Source organism: Artibeus jamaicensis, unplaced genomic scaffold (genome assembly GCF_021234435.1).
Source record: "Artibeus jamaicensis isolate MK-2021 breed Jamaican fruit bat unplaced genomic scaffold, CSHL_Jam_final scaffold_1964, whole genome shotgun sequence".
NCBI lineage: Eukaryota > Metazoa > Chordata > Mammalia > Chiroptera > Phyllostomidae > Artibeus > Artibeus jamaicensis.
In genome coordinates this window covers 17,849,725-17,871,466 of record NW_026522030.1, presented here as the reverse complement: position 1 = coordinate 17,871,466, position 21,742 = coordinate 17,849,725, and the positions used below count along the sequence as shown (strand labels likewise).

At 52.4% G+C, this 21,742-nt stretch overlaps 1 protein-coding gene across 3 annotated transcripts in view; it reads left to right on the top strand.

The window, feature by feature from the left end:
• The window catches only part of COL15A1 (collagen type XV alpha 1 chain), a 93,363-nt gene that overhangs the window by 9,717 nt on the left and 61,904 nt on the right, over positions 1–21,742 (top strand). The gene's annotated exons all lie outside the window — the stretch shown is intronic.

Genomic DNA, 21,742 nt, shown 5'->3' with positions numbered 1-21,742 from the left:
CCTGTTGTTTTCTCTGTCTGGGACAAATCTCTGTCTCTCTTTGGGCCTCAGGTTTCCCATCTGGGAAGGGAAGAGGTTGGACCAGGTGAACTCTAAAAGCACTGTCAGCATGAACATTCTAGGACACTTGAGTTCAGTTTGCCAAACTTGGGTGCAGTTGGGAGAAGTGATTCACTTCAGCAACACTGAGCCCTGTTTAGATCCTTCACTGACATCCCAGCCCACGGGACACAGTCAGGATCCAACAACTGTGTGTGTTTGGGATGAAACAGAGACCAGGGAGGCCCTCTCCCTCTGTCCAGTGGCAGTGCCAGATTGCTTGCTCTCCCACAGAAAGAAAAAGGAGGGAAAGAAAACCGTTTCTCACTGCAGAGTTTTTCCATGTGACACATTTTCTAATTTTACTCCAGCCTTAACTGTCTGGAGTAGATGGCTCCATTTCAGGGTCTACCCCGCCCCTTTTAGAATATGAGCTTCTAGTTTAAGAAGTAGAGCAGTTTAAAAAAAGAATTATAACAGTTTGGTTTGTTTAGTGTTTGCAAGTGTGGGCTGATATTAGATTATAGCTGATGTCTTCATTTTCTACCCTGGGGGCAGTTCTCTACAACATAGAGCACTAACCTGGGTCCATGTGCCTGTAGATAGGATTCCTTGGTTCTGGGCTCAGCCGTGGGAGCTTGACCAAGTCCCTTCCTCTCTTGGGCTCAGATACTTAGTCTGCAAAGAAAGGAAATGCTGCCTCACCATGGAGACTGTGCCCGGGTTGGGAGAAGTGGTGGGTGGGGCCCCATTTCTCAGAGTCCATAGTTCTATTTGAGATGCCATTGGAGTTGCACGTACCCATGTTTCTACCTGCCATCAGTGTTTATAGTCTCTGCACTGGTGGTCAGCCATGTGGAGTGGCTGAGAGATGTTAAGCACCTAGAAGAGTGCTGTAGCTGTGTTTCGAAGAAATCGGTTCTGCCCCTGCTGTGTCTATAGCAGCCAGTGTGTCCCTTCCATCCCTTCGCCCTGCCTGGGTCGTACTCACTAATGGATTGTCACAGCAACCCCTTGCCATTAGGGCCTTCCCTCTGTCCATCTCTAGCACAGCTCCTCACTGCAGAGAGTTTGCCAAAACATGAGCCCCCTCATGTCATGTCATGTCATGTCATGTCATGTCATGTCATGTCATGTCCCTTCTTAAAATGCTTGTATGCTTCCCATTCCAGCTCAGTAAAGCCCACTCTCTCTGGGCTGGATCTTGAGGCTTCTTTTCCCCTCACATTACTCCGCATGCTCTGGCTTTAGCCACACCGATTCCTTGCTGGTGTCTGAATTGAATGAGTATGTTCCCTTCTCCCAGCCTTTGTTACTGACGTCCTACAGTCTGGAATACTCTCCTTTCTCTCTTGAAATCCTCTTTCACCTTTTCTCCCTTAGAGACTTGCTGCATAAATTATGGTCCCTGCACCAGTAGCATCAGCATCACTCAGGAGCTTGCTAGGCATGCAGGATTCATTCCAGTGCCTGCCCCAGACCTGTGCTTCGGAATCTGCACCTTTCCCGGGTTCCTGGTGAGCATGCTCACACAGAACAGGGAAACACGGGCCTTTGTGGCCTGGAGGTGGAGTGCTGGGGCTTAGGGTCAGACAGAGCTGGTTTGATTGATGCCTTGCATCTATTAGCTGGTGACCTTGAAAAATTTACTAGTCCTCTTCTTGCCTCTGTTTTCTCATCTGTAGAGATGATAATAGTAGCTATGTCAGAGTTCTTGTGATGAGTACATAAAAGCATGTCCCCAAAGCTCTTAGCACAGTGCCTGGCACATGGTGGACCCTCAATAAAGGGTCATGGCACAGTAACAAGGTTCGACTTCAATGCTAATGGATGTGGTCCCTAAACCCTCCCATGGCCTCTCTCAGCATTGTGCTGGGTTCATTCCATCAGGGGCAGAATTCAAGTGCATCTTGCCTTGGACAGGGAGGGTGGCACAATGCCATGCCATTCATTTTTGGAGTTTAGAATCATTGAACTTCTAGGCAATGACCTGTGATATCAGAATCTGTACCTTACCCTGCCTCCTGGTGCTGTGTTTACACTCGGAACTGGGAGATGCAGGCCCCTGAGGCATGTGGTTAGTGCTGGGGTCAGACAGAGCTGGAGAGAGATAAGCAGGCAGAGTCTGATGCGGCAAAAGTGAGATACGGCTAAACCAGGACTTTGTAAATGTGGGTGGGTAGGACAAGATTAATCCCAAAGTTTCTGGCTCGAAAACATGGCCACCTTGCCTGTCATAGCCTGATAGGTTTTTCATATGTTCACTTGTTCACTCACTTTCACTCATATATTTATTTAATCCCTACTCTGTACAAGGCAATGCAGTATGTGCTGGGCGTGCAGAGATGAACCGATAGGCGTGGTCCCCACCCTTGTGGAGCCTGCAGTCTAATGCGGGACATAGACACTAAATAAAGGGTTGTACGAAAACTTTAAATATTTATAAATAGTAAAAAGTGTTATAAAGAAGCGCAGGGAGTCAAGAAACCTGGCCACTCAAATCTGTCCTGGGGTGTCAGGAACGTGTCTCCGAGGGTGACGTTTGAGGATGAGACGTGGAGGATGAATAGATTCAGCTGGGAAAGGGGGCGGGGCTGATGGGCTGGAAGGGCAGTGGAATGTTCCTGGTAGATGTGCAGAATGAGAGGATGGAAGCAACAGCCTGTGTGTGGCCTGAGCGTGGTGGGGGTGGGGGCGATGCGGGGTTGGGGAGGTTCTCGAGGATGGAAGCCACCCTTTGTTCGGGAGCTGCTTTCCTGAGCCTGGCCCTGGGCAAGCATTTTGGCTCCATGGTCCCTTGGGTCCAGCACCGTGCTCATAGCCCAGGGGTCACTGGCTGAGGGCTCTGGGTCCTGCTTCCTGTCCCTGGGCAAGCAGGGTCTCCAGCTTTGTGTTGCACAGAAAAGGGCATTTAAGAGACTTGCAGGGACACGTTAGGGAAGTGAGCCAGCACTGAGTCCCCCGTCCTGCCTCGGCCATCCGGAGCCTCCCAGGCCATCACAGCTGCCTGGCTGAGAGATCTTGAGGGTCACGTGGGGTAAGGATTCTAAGAATTGCCCTCTGCAGTTAGACTCCAGTTAGCCTTGGCTTTGAAAAGCTTCTTCCTGTCTGTGCAGCGAAGAGGTTGGGCCAGCTCTAAGGCTTGTCCAGATCTGATGTTATCTCTTCAGATGTTTGATTCTCTGGATCTCTCTTCCAGGGAGCCTGTGTGTCCATAAACAATGCAAAATTCTCTCACCACGGAACACAAACGAGGTCTTGGCGGGGGCAGGGAGAACAACTCAAGTGGGAAGTTTTTAGATGTGTCTGCACAGGGGAGCAACTCCTTAAGGATGGTGGGATATGGGCGGCATGTCACCCCTGTACATAACGTGGCACGTGAAGCTCCATTGTTTATTTCCTGTATCCATTTTACTCAGCAGTTGGTACCGGGGGTGGGGGCATGGGGCATCCTGTAACAACGGGGGGATGATTTAGAACTTTTGTGTTAAAAGAAACAGCACCCATGTGTTATAGAGTGGAGTGCACAACTTGAGTGCCTTTAAAGATAAAGCAGGGGGCTTGAACTTCATTCCCAGGTTCTGAGGAACTCCGGCTAGACTCAAGCCCTTGGATACAGGGTCCCCTCTCTCGGATGGTAGGCTGCTTTAGTGAAGATGATGTTATGTATAAATTTGAGGTCCTGAACTTGTAGGGAAGGCTCAAAATCATTGCAATGTGTTCCAGAACCCATTCTTGTATAAGCATTTTCTCTGTCTACAAATACAGAGTATACTTGTGTGTCAAAAGTGATTTTAATTTTTTTTTTTTGCCATTGACGAGATGGAGATTGCTCTCCAAAGCCCCTGTACTGGAACTGTCCACTTTATGAGGAGAAGACCTCAACAGTGCCTTCCATACAGCAGATGCTCAGTAAATGCTAGTTGAGCGAACAGTGTGTGCGCTCATGGCTACAGGGAGCACTCCTCTCCCAATCTGTGTTCACCTTTCAGGAATAAGTGTGTGTGGCTGCATTAGCATGGGAAGTTGGGTGGAATGTGAAAAATGCTGCTCATGCATATGCATGTGGGAGACTGGCTGGTCCCACTCAAGTTCAAGGTTTCTAAGAATTGCCCTTTGGAGGCAGCCTCCTACCCAGTGTGGTCCGTGTCATAGTGGCTCCTTATGGGAGAAGGCACAGTTCACCATTCACGCTCCTTGGACAGCTGGGGATCCTAGGGCTCCCTGTGACAAGGCCCAGAGATCCCCCAAATACCTCACTTCCCTCAAAGCCCACTGGGAAACTTGAGGATCCAGAAAATGTTGGACTTCCGGGATCATCTATTCTGGCTCTCCTCAATTACAGATGTGAAGGCAGAGGCTCAGGCACAACAGGGACACAAGGACAGTCACACAGCTGGAATAGAGGGGAGCTGGGTCTAGAACAGGGTCTTCTGATGTCCAGGTGGGTGGCATCGTACCAACGTGAAGTTCCCAAGTGCTGCTTGACCATAGATGAGCTGCCAGTCTTTTCCACCCTCAGGGCTGTGGGAGGAAGGACGGGGGAAGGAATTCACTTATGCTGAGGGTTTCTTATGTGTGTTTAGTGCTGACTTTTGGAAACATCAGATGAACTTCAAATTCCAGTTCCTCCATTTACCGGCCATTCCTCCATTTACCTGGGAAAATTGCCCCTGAAGAGCACTTAGTTTCCTCCTCTGGATGGAGGTAGGAGAGGTCCTACCTCCTGGCTGTGTGATGCTGGAGGGCCCAGAGCAGAGAAGAGACAGCAGGAATTCGGGGGCTGAGGCTCACCCCTAGCCCACGAACCCCATCCTGCTGCACAGGTGCATCATTGCTAAGGCCCAGAGACTCTGGTTGGGCTGGGAGCCAAGCATCAGTATCACCCCCGGGTGATTCTTCAGCCCAGCCAGGGATTCTCAGTATTGACCATGCATTTCACGAAGGCAGGGGACAGGCCAGCCCTGTTCTCCCATGAATCTCCAACACTAACTGTGCCCAGCACGTGGTGGTTGGTACTTGGTAAGATTTGTGAATGAATTCTTAAAAAAAATTTTTACATTTAATTTTATTTATTTTCATTGTTGTTCAAGTACAGTTTTCTGTCTTTTACTCCCATTCCATCCCCAGGTCATCACTAGTAAGCGGTAGAGGAAGGACTTGCATGCAGGTCTGTCTAATGATGAATCCCACATCTTTCCCCTGCACCTGCTGGTCAAGGCTTGTCCTCCTTGGGTCCCCCCAAAGTCACTCACCCTCAGTGCCAGGTCTCCAGTTAGAGCTGTCTGCTGGGTACTCATTCTGGAAGGTCCACCTTCCCCTGCACCACCCATGGAGACACAAAGGCCCTTCCTCTGGCAGACATTTGGAGACCATCAAGTACTTTCATCTAGATTAAACAAGAGTTAGCCTGTTTCAAAATATGACTTCAGGGTCACCATCTGTCCTGGCTGTTCCTTAAACTCAAATCCCATTTCAGGGCCAAACAGGGCTCCCACATCCTGCGGAGAGCAGGTCTCTATGCAACAGAGTAGGGAACTGGTAGAAAGAAGCCATGTGTTTTGTAACAGCTGTAGGACAAATTTTTTATGGCATCTGTCCCCCTGCTCAACAGCATCCAAGTCATTACACAGGGTGGGGCAAAAGTGGGTTTACAGTTGTTCATATGAAAAGTGACACAAGAATTAATAAACAATACAGGAACAAACTGTGTTTTGCATACTGGTGGCCGTAAACCTACCCGTGCCCCACCCTGTATGTGCAGCCCATAGAGACTCCAGTGCGTTCATTCCCATGCTGGGCCCTTGCTGTGTACCGAGCACGTTCCCACGCCTCGACTTCTTCAGGGGATGGGTGAGGGTGGTTTGCATAGTAGATGACTATGGGAACATGACATAATGTAGGCACTTGAACAGGTCACAACATCAGGCTGGGCCTCAGTTTTCTTACCTTGGGGACATTGGACTGGGTACTTTCCCGAGGTCCTTCCCAGTTCTGAAGGGCACCCGACTCCCCAGGCCTCTGTCAGCTGTGGTCAGTGTGGGCGAGATTTCACCGCGCCGGCTGAAGCCGTGAGCTCATTCTGTCCCAGGGCTGCTCCTCTGCCCCAACCGAAGTCACACACGCTCCTCTGTTGGGACGCCCTGGGCCGTTTCCAGGGCAGCTTGACTCTGCCCTGGGCATCACATGCCAAGTGCTGAGAGTCTGCAGGAAAGTATGTCTCCTGCTGATGCCAAACTACTGCCTTCGCTCCACATTCCAGATCACTCAATCCCACCCTCTCCTTGGCACGGGAAAGGAAGGGGGCCTGACTGCCAGGGGCAGCAGCTCAAGGTGAAGTGGTGATGCCTCCTAAAATGGTCGGTTGCAGCCTTCCTCAGAAACTTGCTGAGGTGCCCCATTGTCTGTTGGGTAAATTTTACCCTCCTTGGCTTGGCATTCAAGGCTTTCCACAATCTGACTCCAGTGTCCTAAGTGAAAAAGTGGTTAAAAGTAAAAAGAGCCGGGAAGGATATCAAATGGCCCACATATGAGTCCCACACATCTCAGTTGCCAGATCTTTGGCCTTGATCTCCTTCAGCATCAGTCTTCTCATCTGCAAAATGGGACCGATAGTCCCCAGCTTATCAAACTGTCCCGAGATTAAATGAGCTAATGCATTAACACTCCCAAATCTGTATCTACCTAGATTCATCCTTCTTCCTGCTCTAATTCTGGAAGTTATCTTAGGGTCCCATTGCTCTGTCTCCTGGAACCACACATCTACCCCTAGTTTTCCTACCCCGCCTCCCCCCAACCCTGTGGGTTCGCTTGTGTTTTGCTGGTTCCACGTTGTTCACCTGTGCAGTGCCTTGCAGGCCTATCTCATGGGCCCAGTCCTTCAGTTCAGGGCTGTATGTGTTGTTGTCCTGTTCTAATCTACTAAGCTGATTGCTACTCAGGGACCAGAGTCTGAGTCCTCTTGACCTCACAGAGTCCAGCCCAGGGTCAAGTCTGGATAAGGTCTACCTCTGGACGCTGGTTGTGGGCCAGGCCAGACCCTCATCTGGGACCAGGATGGTGTGGAAGGTGGAGACGCCCACTCTGCCTTCCCTTTGAGGATCCTGTAAACTGCAAGTGAATGAGGCATGTGGTCAGCAACTCTTTAAGAGATTTTATTGACCATGTGGTTGTCAACCCTGCCAGAGAATTCAAGAAACACCCAAGGACATGCCTCACTTAGAGAGACTTAAAAATCACCGGCGTTACTCTTCCAAGCTCCTGCCCCATGATGGCCCTCCCACCCTGTGGGCTGGTGGTGAGGATGGGGGTGACGTGAACCAGGAGCAGGCATCTCATTGTTCTGTTCCTAGAACCTCAAGCACTGGCCTGTCCCGTCCCATCCTGTCTTGCCCTGTGTTCCCAGCTCAACTCCGACACCCAGATAGTCTATGAGAGTCTGCCTGAAGGCCTCCAGCCAAACCTCAAGTGCTCCAGCGGTGTAAATGAAGAAGGGGAAGCTTATGTTGTTCCTCACCCAGATCCTTGTTTCAGGGACGGGGGAGGGGGAGGCAGCTGGAATTTAGTCTGAAGTCTAGGAGGCCGATGTGTTTATGAGCGATGCTCCTAACTCCATCGAGGGGTGAGAGCCAAGGGCAGGCATTTTGCAGAAGGCTGGTCATCCAATCTGATTTAGGAGCGGCCAAAATGAGAAATATTTCAGCCTCAGGGAAGTTAGCATCAAGCCTCCGTGAGGTTACAAAGACAGGTTTGCCCCGCTCTCTGAAGCAGAGCGTTCCTACGAAGCCTTTCGTAAGCCGAAACAGCGTAAAGTGAAGAAGCAATTACCTTAGGACACATCTTGCGAATGGAGGTATGAAATAAATCGAGATAAAGCACGGAGGCCCTCAGACGCACTCCAAAGCTACAGAGGCTTGCTGCCGAGATGCTGAGTGTAGCTTCCGGGGAGGGGCTCAGGGGGGGCCACTCTTGCTGCTTCTGTAAGGCTTGCTGCAAAACAAATGCTGGGTGCTATTTTCACCACTTTTCATAAAAGCAAAATCCTGTTTGGAGTTCTCTCAGTTAGTGTAAATAGGTACTAATGTGTTTCATAACAGCGAAGCGGCATAAAGCGAACTTTAGAAAGGCGGAATACCCGTATTACCTCACACCAGAGTGGGGCTAATTCGTGCACGTTGAGCTAAATGGTGCTGGTGGGATCACTGCGACAATCGCTGGTGTTCATTGGAATTCTTTGTGATTGAGGATAATAGATGCTGGGTGCTAAGACGAGCGTACAATCACTCTTGTCCAGAATCCAATAAGCTCATTCATTTATTCATGTGAGCATTAGACATTCATTTATTCACCCATCGATGCTCCAGTTTTGCTCACTTCGGGCAAGTCCCCGTGCTGGGGGTGGGTAGTGGAGAAGTTGGGACATAGAGAAGGTGAAATGGGAGGCGCTGCCTCCTCACTGGAGGGCTCAAGGCCCACGGGAGACACAAACAAGTAAGCAGATAACAACAGAGTCGGGGGGACTTGGGACATCCTGGGAAACTCAGCCAGGGAGGGTTTCTTGGCAAGATGGTGACTCATTTGTAGTCATCTTGACAGAGTCGCCCTGAGGCCCAGCTTCCCGGTGTGGCTGGAGTGGACTTTCCTGGATGTCTTTAAGTACCTTAAGCTCAGTGCAGGGCAGCGGAGCTGGGGAGACAGGGGAAGTCACTGGAAGACATGGGCTCCTCCTGGTCAGGACAGGCTCTCCCCGGGACCAGCTCCCTCAAGACCACAAGCTTCCTCCTACTTCAGATCCCTCACCCAATGTGTGCAGACTGTGGGCTGGAGCTCCTAAGCCCCTCTGTATCCTCCAGCTTGGGGCTACTTGGCTGCCTCACCCCAGGAATCTACTCACTAGGTGGCTCAGCCTCCCATCAGCCTGGCAGGGATGTCGCTCATTTGCTGTGCTATGAGCAGAAGGACGCCCCACCTTGGCTGGGGCCCTGCGTAGGTCTGTCCCCCAGAAGAGGCGTCTGGAGTCCTGCCCAATCCTATGCATGGGCCTTAGCCCTGCTGCTCTCTGCCCGTCCATGTTCCCTGCTCCGTGACTCCCCACAGCTGGCCTCCCCATTCCAGCATTAGGCTACCAACTTACCCTCCACCACACAGGTAGGGCAGTGGGTCTCAAACCTGAGTGTGCCTCGTCTCCTGGAGGCCTGGTTGAAGCACAGGGTGCCCGCCTCGCTGCAGTTTCTTATTCAGTAGGTCGGGAGCAGAGCCCATGAATTTCTATCTCTGATCACTTCCCAGGCTGTAACCAAACTCGGGTCCGGCTGCCTGCCGCTTTGAGAGACACTACTCCAGAGGCAGGTGCTGATGTAAAGAAAAAGTGGTTTTATTCGGGTGCCAGCACCCTGGAAGATGAGGGACTCTTGCCTGAAAGCCCATCCCCTCCTCTCAGTGCAGGAAGAGGGAGAGGGGAACAGAACAAAGAAGTCAAGGGAAGGCATTTGAAAATTTCTCTACGTGCAGACAAGCGCAGTCCATTCCAACAAGGCAAGAGATGGTCTGGTGGGCTTCTTTCCGGTTTAGTCATCTGGGCTCCACATCATCCCATCTTCCCGTCATCCTGGCTCATGGATGAAGATCCGCAAACCTCCCGGAGCTGGGATGCCTGAAGGTCAGAGTCTGTATCTTTTGAAACTAGTTCCTAGGAATCTTACATAAGCAAGCTGCTTATCTACCCGCTACACATTAGTCAGAGTCAGCATTTCAACACTGCTTACAGGAGCAGTGTTGAAAGAATGGTGGGGTGTTACAGCTCCTCACTGGTACAACTTCCCGCTATTCCAAGGTGATGCTGCGGCTGCTGGTCCAGGAACGACACTTGGAGAACCGTCGGTGCCCTGGTTGAGCAGATGGGCTATGCACCTGGAACCCAGGCTCTTGGTTCATTTCGTCTCCACCACTTACCGGCTGCGTGACTGAATCCCTCCACAGCCCAGTCTCCTCATCTATAACAGGGAGATAACAACTCCTTCCTCACTGGGTCCCTGAGAGTATTAAATGACTCAGCCTAGTCCATGCTGAGCAGACAGTAAGCTCTCAGTGGACATATTAGATTTTTGGCGGCTGCAACAAGTTACCATAAATTAGTGGTCTAAAACAACAGAAATTTACTGTTGCCAAGTTCCGGAGGCCAGAAGTCCACGATCCAGGTGTCGGCAGGCTCTCGGGGAGAGCCCTGACTGCCCCTTCTGGGTTCTGGGGGCTGTTGGCATTCCTGGGCTCCGGGCTGGGTCGCTGCAGCCCCGGCCTCCGTGGTCACAGGGTCTCCTCCTCTTCTGTCAAATCTCCCCTGTGTCTCTTACAAAGACACTTGTCATTGGATTACCCACCTGGACAATCCGGGATGATCCCTTCGCCTCAAGATCCTTAATTTAATTGTATCTGCAGACTACTCTTCTTCCAAATAGGGTCACATGAACAGCTGCCAAGATTAGGAGGACATGGACATATTTTTTGAAGGGCCATCATCCTACCCACTGCAGTCAACATGGGCCATTGTCATTATTGTCTAGTTGTTGCTTCTCCCAGAAGCTGTGCTTAGGCCTGAGCCTAGCTTCTTGCCTTGAATTGGGGGAGGGGGTGGGGCGGCAAACTAATTTCCAGGTGTGGGCTCCTCTGGGTGGTGCCATTTGGCTAAAGCCATTCCGAGGCTGGGGCAGGAAACTCTGCTTCTGAAGTTACGCTGGCCCCAGTGTGGCATTTCAGTCTGTTCGCACTTCACTAATCTGAGGAAAACAGCCCTCTCAGCCCCGAGACACCTGTTCAGAGCCCTCTATCCATGTTGTTTCTCACACCTGAGCTGGATACATCTGAGGGAGCATTTTCAAGTAAGAACCACATTTGACCTCCATTGCAACCGAGTGAAGGAGGCTGGGTCACCCTATTTTCAGGCAAGAAAAGCAGGGAGGGAAAATTACCCAAAGCTACCTTTTGTGGCAATCATAGACAACAGTTTAGGGGAGAGAAAAGTAGTGTGTCATTGGCGATAATCACAATAATCATTGTACTTGATGAAATGCGTGCCGTGGGTAGGCCCTCTGCTCGGTATTCCATGTCTGCCATCTCAGGTCATTGTCAAAACTCTCCCGAAGTAGGTGGCATTATTTCTGTTACAGATGGAAAAACTCAGGCATGGAGAGGTGAAGCGTCTTATCCAACACTGCGCAGCTTTTAAATGCTGAGCGGGAATTGGAAACCAGAACTGGCTGAGTCTTTCCCCGCAATGCCATGAGGCTTGGAAATCCTGTTCCCAGCTCTGAAAATATGTCTGGTCCACCAAAATAAGAGCTGTGGCTGCCTGGTGGTCAGCACGACCAGAGTCTCCAGTGCTTCCGGGTCTGCTCAGAAGGTGAAGGCCATGAGAGACGATCTCTCGCTGGTAGTAAAGCCCCGAGAGCTAATGGGAGGTGCTGATGTTGACCCTAAGAGTGAGGGGGAGGGGTGGTCAAGGCAATGGGAATAGAGAGGCAGATGCGCTCAAGGACACTGAGGGCTGGGACGGTCAGGGTGTGTTCCCTGGAGTGGGTCAGCCCTGGGCTGAAGTGACAACCCTGGAGGTGAGCAGAGGAAGACGCAACTTTTTGCATCGGACAGATGAGGGTTTGAATTGTCGGTCTGGGACCTCGTGGGCAAGTTATTCAACCTCTCTGTGCTTCTGTTCCCTCTTCCGCAGAGTGGGAACAGTAAGACCAGGGTTGTTGTAAAGAACGAAGGCAGGCTGTGAATTAGCATCACCGGGAAGCAATGCAAACTTGCCGTGCCCAGGCCAGTACTGGACCAGCAGCATCAGCATCTCTCGGGGTGGGCCTGGGCATTAGTATTTTTTTAAAAAAACCTCCTGATCCTGCGCAGTCAGGGTTGAGAACCACAGCTCTGCAGGTAAAGAAATTGGGTGTCCAGGACACCGTAAGGGTTCACTACACAGGAGCTCTTATCACGCATTCACTCGCGCATTCATAGAACTAACATTTATTGGGCGCCTCCTGGTGCCAGGCTCTGTACCAGGCCCCAGGGGTCGCCTGTACAGGTCAGCTGCTCACGTTTACTGACCACCCATTTCTAGCATTGCTCCCCAGAAAATGGGCTCATTGGGTTCATCCCTTTGTGAAGACATGACCCAAATTTGATATTCTGAGGTTTCATTGCCAAGAGGAAAACATAGAAAAGGCACCCACATCAGAGGAACCCTTTGTGCAGGAAGTGCGATCGAAGCTCTGCAGCCCTTCAGGGAGGCGTCTAGGGAAGGAAGAGCGGCCCCGGCCTCCATGGGCCCCAGGCAGGCACCCGCCCCCCTGGTGCCCCAAATCCAGCATCAGCTGTGTGGAAGCGTTTCGTGGGAGCGTTTTTGCTCGTTGGTTTCTCTTAGCTGCAGATTTGTTTCTCCACACGAGGCTGTAATCGGAACCCAGGATATTAAACAAGTAAAGCCTGAGTAGCTTTGGTGTTAGTGTGTGTGTGAGGGTAGGTAGGTGTGTGTGAGTGTGCGAGAGCATGAGAAAGCACCGTGAGTGCATGTGTGAGTACACGTGAGTAGGTGTGAGGGTGAGCACATGCAGGTGTCAGTGTGCATGAGTGTGGGATGAGTGTGGGTGAAGGTGTGTGCTTCTGTGTGTGTGTGTGACTGTGTATCAGTGTGTGTGACTGTGTTCACGGGTGTGCTGTGAATAGGTGAGACTATTGTATGAGTGTCTTTACACATGTGAATCTGTGTGTGAGTGTATGTGTGATGATCTGTGCATGCGAGTGTACATGTGACTTGTGTGTGTGCATGTGTGTTGGGGGCTGAGGGGCCTTCTTAGCCTCCCCCCCCATGTCAGTGGCCCCCTCTCTGCCACACCAGCTCCCTGACCCTGGGGAATGCCGTTCGAAACCCTCTGGTCCAGCTGTCTGTACCGGCGAGCCTGCCCTGCCAGCTTCTGAGTCCCTGCCCCTTCCGGCGCTGAGCCTGGCAGTGTGTGGGAGCTGCGAGTGGTCAGGTGCCCCCTTCCAGAAGGTCGTCTGCGTTCCTACCTGGTGCCCTTCATGGGCCGCCCCCCTCCCCGCGCCCACTTTCCATGCGTTCTCCCCCCTGAGCCCCGGCGGAGCCCTCCAGAGCTGCCGGCTGGCGTGATGACTCACTCCTGCTGATGTCATTGTCGGGACTCCAGGCCCTCATCGCACTCAAAGAGTCTTTGTTCCCCAGATGGAAAAGGAAGGTCCATAAACGGAGAGCAGTTGACCACAAAGCTCTTCCCAGATGCCTGCAGCTGCGCACGCCCGCTCACACCTGCCGGCTTTGACCTGCCACGTGGTGCACGTGGTTCCCGAGGTGGTTCCGAGCCCCGGCGTCTGGACCAGAGGTTTGGGCCGGCGGCAAAGCAGGGGTCTCCAGGCCTCACTGCAGGAGGACAGCAAGACCCACCTGGGCTTGTGTGACTCGCACTGAAGCCAGTTTCTGTCCAAGGGGTTCGTGTGTGCATATGTGTGTGAATGTTTAGGGGATGGTGGTGAGCAGACCTGGGTCTCAGAATGAGGGAGTCACACCATGCTCTCTCAGTTCCCTAGTCACCGGGACTCCTTATTCAATGATATTATTCATTGTTCAAAGGCTAAGAGTTGGAGGGTGGCTGTGAGGGAAGCTGACAAGAGATGAGTGCCTGGCCCAGGGTCAGCCCGGGTCCGGTTATCAGGGACTCGCCGGGCCCTGGGTACTCACACTGTGCAGCGCCCTGCACTAGGCACAGCCTCACTGTGTTGTGAGCCCGCCAGGCAGGTTAATCTACAGCTCAGAGAAGTGAAGTGACTTGCCCAAGGTCACACACCAGTTAGTGGCAGACCCTAGACTCAAGCCCAGGTCTGTCTGACACCAGTGCCCAAGGGGTTAACCTTTACCTGTGGCTTCCAGCTAGGAGAAGGCCTCAGACTGACCCAGGCCAGGCCCTGGAAGACTCTGGGTCCATGGGTCCATGGGGCCAGGGGCGAGGGGCAAGGGGCGGACCTCTGTCTTTTCAAAAGCTCCCCAGGTGACTCTGATGTGTGGCCAGGACTGGAACGTTCACACTGCGCTATACCACCTCTTCAGATTTGAATCCCAATTCCAATCGCTTATTATCCTCATGGCCTTGGAGCCGTGAGTAACCTCTCCAAGCCTCAATTTTCTAACCTGTAAAATGGGGACAATAAAATTACCTCATAGAGAAGCAGCTGTGAAGACGAAATGATTGGCAGAAAGCTCTTTGAACAGTGCCTGGCATGCAGCAAGCCCACAGTGAACCTTAGCTGCCGATGCTACTCTTTCTTGTCACTCATCCACAGGTCACCCTTGGCTGGGGACTGAGAGACGGGTCTGCGAGGTCCATGCCCAGGGGCTCATCTCTCATCCTATCAGAGAAGGAAGGGAACTAACCTCCAGAATGAAGCAAGATGAGAGTGTTTGGATGGAGGGACGGACAGGAATGATGGGGACCCGGAGGCATGTCACCTCTTCCCTCCCAGGTCTCAAGGGAAGCCTGGAGGCCATGGGCTGTAATGGGCAGAGCCCAGCATCAGGTCCTCAGTGCCGGCTCTTGTCTTGGGACCCCAAGTGAGTTACTTCCCCTCTCTGGGGCCCGGTTCTTTCCTCTGGAAATGAGAGAATAGTCCCTGCCTTACCTTCCTCTTGGAGGAGGGAACAGGTGAAAGGATGCTTTGGACAACAAGAGGGTGCTGGGTGGGTGCCTTCCTGCTGGGGCTCTCAGCTGGGCCCGGCTCCTTCCAGCTGCTGGGCAGGGCAGCCAAGCTGCAGGGCCCACACCTTGCCAGTCTCTGCCCACCTCCTGCTCCCTTCAAAACCATCCTTTTCTCAGTTTAGGCCAAAGTCCTAAGAGACAGAGAGAGAGAGAGAAGCTCACACAGTAAGTTCATTGAGCAGAAAAATTCTTATGCTATATATGAAAACCGGAAAAGGGAAGTAGGCGGTCTAAGTTTACATGTAGAAAAATGCTCTTCTGTAGTTCAGAAAAATGAGGTCTTTCATTGTCGGCAAGCCCAGGTCTCCCTTCTAAGTTGATCCAGGATTTTTTCCCTGGCAGGAGAACAGTTCTTTTTCTAAGAAATGCATTGGTGGTAGGTTTTTCTAAGAACCTCCTGCAGCTTTATGGGGTGCAGATGGACCCTGTGCAGCAGGGATTCTGCTGGGTCCACTTTCCTGAAGGGAGTCAGGTAGAGCCTGGGGCCTTTGGGGACTCCAGCCTGCATGGAGTGATGTTTCCTTCTAAGCAGAGCTGTGACATTTTCCCGGGCACATCACTCCCAGCCTCTGGCCAGGCTGCTCTGTCCAAAGAAGAGTGGGAAGGTCTGGGTTTGTCCTGATCCCTGTTGCAGTCATTCCTTCCACGCCTGAAGGCTGTGGGCTGAAGAAACCACAGTTAAGGGTGGTTAGAAAGACCAGAAAACAGACAGCAGATGAGGAAAATGCAGAACTGGAGACTCTCAGGCCTGGCAAGGGCTTTTGGAAACCATCTAGTCCAAGCCTCTGGTTTCACAGTCGAGGAGTCTGAGGCTCAGAGAGGAGCGGGACTGCCCAACATTACACACTCAGCAGGTGGCCCTTTCCACCGCTCTGCGCAGTATCTGAGAGATCACGATGTGGAAGTCGAGGCCGATTTGTACATGGTCCCAGAGGCCAGAAGCAGGCCCAGCCATGGAGGTGGGAGCTTCAGGGAGATATGCCTAAGCTGACCAGGATAAAGAGCTCTAAAGGCAGAATTGTCCCACCGAGGTCAGGGCTGCTGTGGGGGGAGTGAGCTCCCCAGCAGTGGAGATGTGCAAGCATATACCAGATGGCCTTTTGGTGGGTGTATGGCAGAGGAAATGCCTTCTCCAGATGGTCAGCTGCTCTTTGTCTATGGAGTCTGGGCTCACTGAACTCCCGGCTTCCTGTCTCTCCAGGGAGGTAAGAGGAAGGGAACACACCAGCCAGTAGGTTTGATTTGGGGGCCACCTCCCTGTTGGGGATACAAAGGGAAAGGAGAGACAGTCCTGAGAAGATGCCAGAATGTCCCCCTCCCAGGCAGGACAGCTGGAGATGGAGCAAGGAGGAGGGTCACGGGGTCTCTGAGGCTGCCCAGCTCACGCCACAGGTGGCAAAGGAAGTAGCAGGGACCCCCTCTCTCCCCAGAGGCTGAGGGCAGGGAAATCCAGGCCAGAGGGGCCCTGCTGCGGTCCCCAGGGCAGTCACTCCAACTTTATCAGTAAATCTATGGCCTGTTGGCTTCAGCCCCTAGCCATAGCAGCATGGGGTCCTCTGGACCTCCTGAGCCCTGTCCCCAGCGGGAACACACCGGCCACTTGAAGCAGTCCTCGTGTCTCCTTAAAGCTGGTTGAAGTGTTCTGTGGGTCTTCAAAGCCACAGGTGGGGGAATGAGAGATGCGGGGAGGGGCACCTTTTATTTTCCCAGGCAGCTAGTCAAGGAAAAGGACAGAGGATAGGAGGCGGCATCTGGATTCTGGGATTGTAGTCCTGGTTGGCCACAGTGCCCTGCGTGACCTCAGACCTGCTCTCCTGGGTTCCTTCCAGACTTCTGTTTCTGATTCTCCCGCAGGGATCCTGGTCTCCCGGTTTTCCCAGGTACAGTCCTGCGCCCCTGCAACCAGAGAAGTCTTCCTTGGGTTTGGTGGAGGTGCACTTCTCCGTATGGCCGCCAGGGGCCGCTGCCGCGCATGAACCTGTGGTGTCCTCAGCCTCCCTTGTTCTGCCTCTGGCTTCTCGCAGTTCTGTTGACCCGGAGCCAGAGGAACGCTTCTTAGCCCCTTCTGGCTTTAAACGCTAACAAGCATGAGCACTGGGCTTGGGTCCCAGATGTCATCTGTGAGATAGAGCTTTGCAAAGCCAGATACAGTTCCCTGGGGAGGCAAGGCCCCAAAGCCCAGGCTAGTCCCTGGTACTCTGCAGGATGCCGCAGGTGGAAGGGCTGAAACAACCCAATGCACAGAAGGGGAAACTGAGGCCCAACTGGGGAGGAGAGGCATTAGATGTCCTGGAGTCCATAGCTGAGAGGAGGAACAGAGGGAGCTGTTCCACCAGTTAGCCACCTCCTCCAGGCAGGTTGCTCTCATCTTTGTGGAAGGAAAACCTGAACCCTGCCATGTTTGTTTCTTTGTTTCTGGGATTCTGTCCTAGTTTCCATGGAAACTGGCTTTGGACCCCTGGGAGGAAAGTCGCACCCTGCGGTGACTGCTCAGATTTTCCCCTTCCCAGTCCATCTCTAAAGCTGTCTGATTTCTCTCCTCGTGCCCTGGGGCGGAGCCGCCCCAGACACGTGCTCTGGAGCCTGAACCAGAGACTCCAGAGGAGTGAAGCCCAGAGGCATCCGTCTGTCCCCTTTCCTCAGGCCACGTTGCTGAGAGCCTGCTGTGTGGGGCTCCAGCATCTTGGGGTGTAGCTGACTGAGCCCGGAAATGTCCCACTGCCAGACTATGGGGAAGGCTGTTGCTAATAGAAGGAACAGCAGGAGCACAGACAGACAAGGAAGGGGAGGGTGAGGAGACGGAGCAGGGAGCGTCTTGACTGGAACTTCTGAAGGCACTAGGGAGCCAGGGAGGCTTTGGAACTGGGGGGCTGCATGAACAGGTGACCGCAGAGATGCCTGGACCCTGGGTTCCTCGGAACCTGCCTTCTAGGTTCAGCTCCAATATCCCGGCACCACACGAGGCATGGGGTGGGGGCTTTGTATGTGTTTGCACAGTCGTGAGCTGGAAACGTGTGTTGAAGAACCCCCGTTGTGAATAAAGTCATCCGGGTGCGTGAGTGAAATGGGAGGTGGAGACCGAGGTCAGATTCGGCCCCAGGAGGGGTTTGGAAGGCAGTGAGGATACACCGACCATGTCAGAGTGGGTGTGGTCTATGAGTCTGTCTCGTCTAATGCCCTGGTACACAGATGGGGAAACTGAGGTCAGCGAGGGAGAGCAGTTTGCCCAGAGCATAGTTAATGGCAGAGCTGGGCCTCCCCTCCAGAGCCCTGCCATCTCTGCCTGTGTCCTCTTGTTGCCCTGGGGCTGTGTGCATCCTTGGGGGCCTCCTGGGCCCATGGGCCCAGCATCATGGAGGTGGCAGGGAGCGTGGACCTCCGGGGGATGGATGAACATGCAGTGAGTTCCCTGTTGGATGTGGGCCAGACCAGGATGAGGTCTGGTCTGGGGCCAGACCTCAGGAACCTCTACCTGCGTGCTGCGTGTTTTAGGGGTATTATTTTATTCAACTTACACAATATCCAGTGAGACAGGTCCTATCATCTGAGAAGTGTGGTGCCTTCCCATGAAGGGCCCTGACATCCCTGAGGCCAGGGCTGCAGGATCAGCCCCCCATCAGCATGCCCCCTCCAGTCCGCCCCTCCTGGATGGTAGGATGTCTTCCCACCAGCTGCGATCTCCATCCCTCCAGCCCCACCCCTTCCTGCCCAGCACAGAGCCATTCCAGGACAAGCCTATGGACCAAATTGCTAGGCCTGTTTGTCTTGGCTCCCTGTCTTCTCTTCTCTCCCCTCCCTGGTGGCTGCCTGAGCAGGTGGCCCTCCTGCCAGAGGCCAAGGGGAAATGGTCCAGCCGGCCCAGATGCAGCCCTGAGCACGGGTCACTCCAGGCCAGGGGTCACTCCCCGCCACACTACACCATGCCACGGGACATGTGTGTGGAGGGAGGTGGGGGCTGCCGAGCGCAGGGCTGGGCCGACTTGAGCTTCCTCTGGATTTGTGGTTTGGCTCCCTCTGTGGCCAACCCAGTGGAAACAAGATCTGTCAACTGGTGCCTGCACTCTTGTCCTCCCTCGAATTGTCTGAGGCAGGGGCCGTGAGAAGGGGCACTGAGACCTGTGATTCCAAGTCACCCCAAGGCAGAATCGCACCTCCCCTCTGTCCCTACTTGCTCCGTGCTCCGTCTGCTTCTTCCTGGCTGTGTCCCCTGGTGATGGAATGTTCTTCCTCACCCATCTCCCTGTCTGTCACACAAGGAGATTGGGTAGATTTGTGATTTTATTTTATTTTTAAGCAGAATCTCTCTGGGACTAAGAATTCCCAGAATTGCCATGTGGAAGCCTGGACTAGGCTGATTAAGCAGGTGTCCTGGTGGGGAATGTTTCAGCTCCTGCCCCCCTCTGTCCCTGCCCCCCCCACACCACATCCCTGGAGGGGGGTCTCTGGCCCATTTGTTCCCTGTGGAACCACATGTTCTCCAAACCTGGAACACCCCCTGCAAAGGAACCCCCCTCCTGTTCTGGGCGGGGGAGAGAGGGAGGTGGGGAAACTGGAGGAAAAGCTTTGCGCTGCATTAAAGGGAGAGAAAGCTGGGCTGTCGGCAGGGCGCTCAGTTTTGTTTAGTTTTTATCTTTCAACTGTGGAGGGGAGAAAAGAAGTCTCAGTGGGGTGTTTGCTTTTATTTCTATTTCTTTTCACTCTTTTTTCCCTCCTATACAAAGATGGGCTATATCTGAGTAAGGAAAAGCAAGAAGAAAATGTTTTATAATGTCTAAAGGGGGGTCGAAGGAGTGCCTGTCTTTAAAAATATGTGAATGCCTGTACTTTTACACCATATACATGGTGTGAGATTCGAAAAGTAGAAAAGAGTATTCGGCGAAAAGAAAAGTCTCTTGTCTCCCCCTTCCTTGGAGATAATCTCTGCTCTTGGTTTCTTGTGTATCCTTCTGGAGACATTCGAACCTATGCTTTAAAATGCACTGTACGTATTTAATATGTACTAATATTTGTATTTCCAATGGACAATGATGCTATTCTGCACCTTGTTCTTTTGTCTGTTTTTATCTAATACATCTTGTGCATTGTTTCATACTAACAACTAAGGAATCACACCGTTTAAAAGCCTGCATTGCATTTCACTGTACAGATACATCAAAAATTTATTATTTATTGACGCTTTCCAAAGAGGGATATTTTGCTACATCCGAATCCAAGCTGCAGTGCATATTCTTGAACATGTTTTCCATTTCACATGTGTAGCTGTTAAAGCAATCCATGGAGGTGTCATTACTGGATGGAAGAGAACCTGCGCACTTGTCATTTGGATCAAACGTTGGCGAAGTGCCGCCCTCTGCTGTCCCACCAATTTTTCTCCCTCCCTCCCACGGCGCGGCGGCAGGAGGGGTCCAGTGTCCTCAAATCCTCACCAGTGCCATATATTATCTGATCTTTACCAAACTGATGGGGACACGGTGTATCTTTGTGGCCTTAACTTCCACTTCTCTCATTCTGGGGGAGGTTGGCTGTGTTTTTCCTGTGTTTCGGAGCCATCTTTATTTCTCTTGCTGTGGAAAGAATGTCTTTCTCTTTGCCCATTTTCGCCCTTGGGTTGTGTCCTCTGCGTATCCCTTTGCTGTGTGCGTCTGGGTAATTACTCTGTAGTCTGTAGTATATGGAGCAAATACTTTTGTCCAGTTTGGGGGGTTTTATTTGATACTGTGGGGATTTTTATTTTGCCCTTCAGAGCTTTTAACGTTCTATATAGTTAAATTTAGCCAGATTCATCTAGGATTTCATTTATGTCTTCTGGAGTTTGTTGTACTGAAAATTATTTTCTGCTTTAATACATGTTACAAACTGGAGAGAAAGGCATTGGATTGAGAATCAGATCTGAGTTCACAGCCAGCAAACCCCTCCCATCTTTTAACCTCATTTATGCCGTCTGTCCAAGGAGGGGATGGGACTTCATCCATTCATTCATCCATCCATTCATTGGCACTGGGTCGGGTGGTGGGATCACAGACATGAATGGCGTGGTCCTTGTCTTTGTGGTCCAATAGTAAGACAGGCCTGGTACCCAAGAGCACAAGGCAGCGTGTTGAGGGCTGTGGTGGAGGCCCTGGTGTGGATTGAGGGGACCGGAAGGGGAGGAGGAGGGTGTGAGGGTGTGGGAGGTGAAACAAGGGATTTCAAGGACGGGTGGGGCCGGGCTGAGTCCTGATGAGGAGGAGTTATTCTGGCAAAATAACCAGGTGGTGTGAGGCCGGGCAGGGTAGGTGACAGGGGAGAGCGTTCGGGGTGAAGGAGGAGGACCTGTGGCTGCACCAGGCCCTGGCCGACTGTGTGGGGAGTAGAGGGCCGGAAACAAACCCTGTCACTGGGTTGAAAAGCCCCACAGACCTCTCCCGAATCACCTCTCCCCTGCCTTCCCTCAGTGTCGGCAAGAACACCCGCTGGTGGGCGTGTGAAATGGCACCGTGGCATCTTACACGTCCTCCCCACAAAAGAGGGGTGATAATTACCTGGCATGATGGAGGTGTTAGCTCCAGCTAAGGAATATAAAAGATCAAATCAAGACATCGTACCCCTCAAAGGTACAAAATGCTTCCTGTCAATTATGTCTTGGTTTGAAAAACAGCCCAGTTGCTTCAGGCATCTGAGCAGCATTCAGTGAAGCTGTGGGCGCACAGCCCCTATCGCCCCATAAGTGCGCCCTCGGACGGTGGCGCGACCTGCACAGGGAGCCACGAGGAGACGGGTGTCCGAAAGCACGTAGCGGTGGTGTTTGTGGCGCGGGGGGGTCTTCGCTTTCCACCGACAGGGAGGTGAACCCATCTCTTACGGCTTATTTGCACCATAGAGTCTGGTTGTGAAAATAAGACCCCGAACCACGTGCCTCAACAAAGACAAATGTCAAAAACGATGTAGACTGGGGAAAAAAGTGCTTGTCA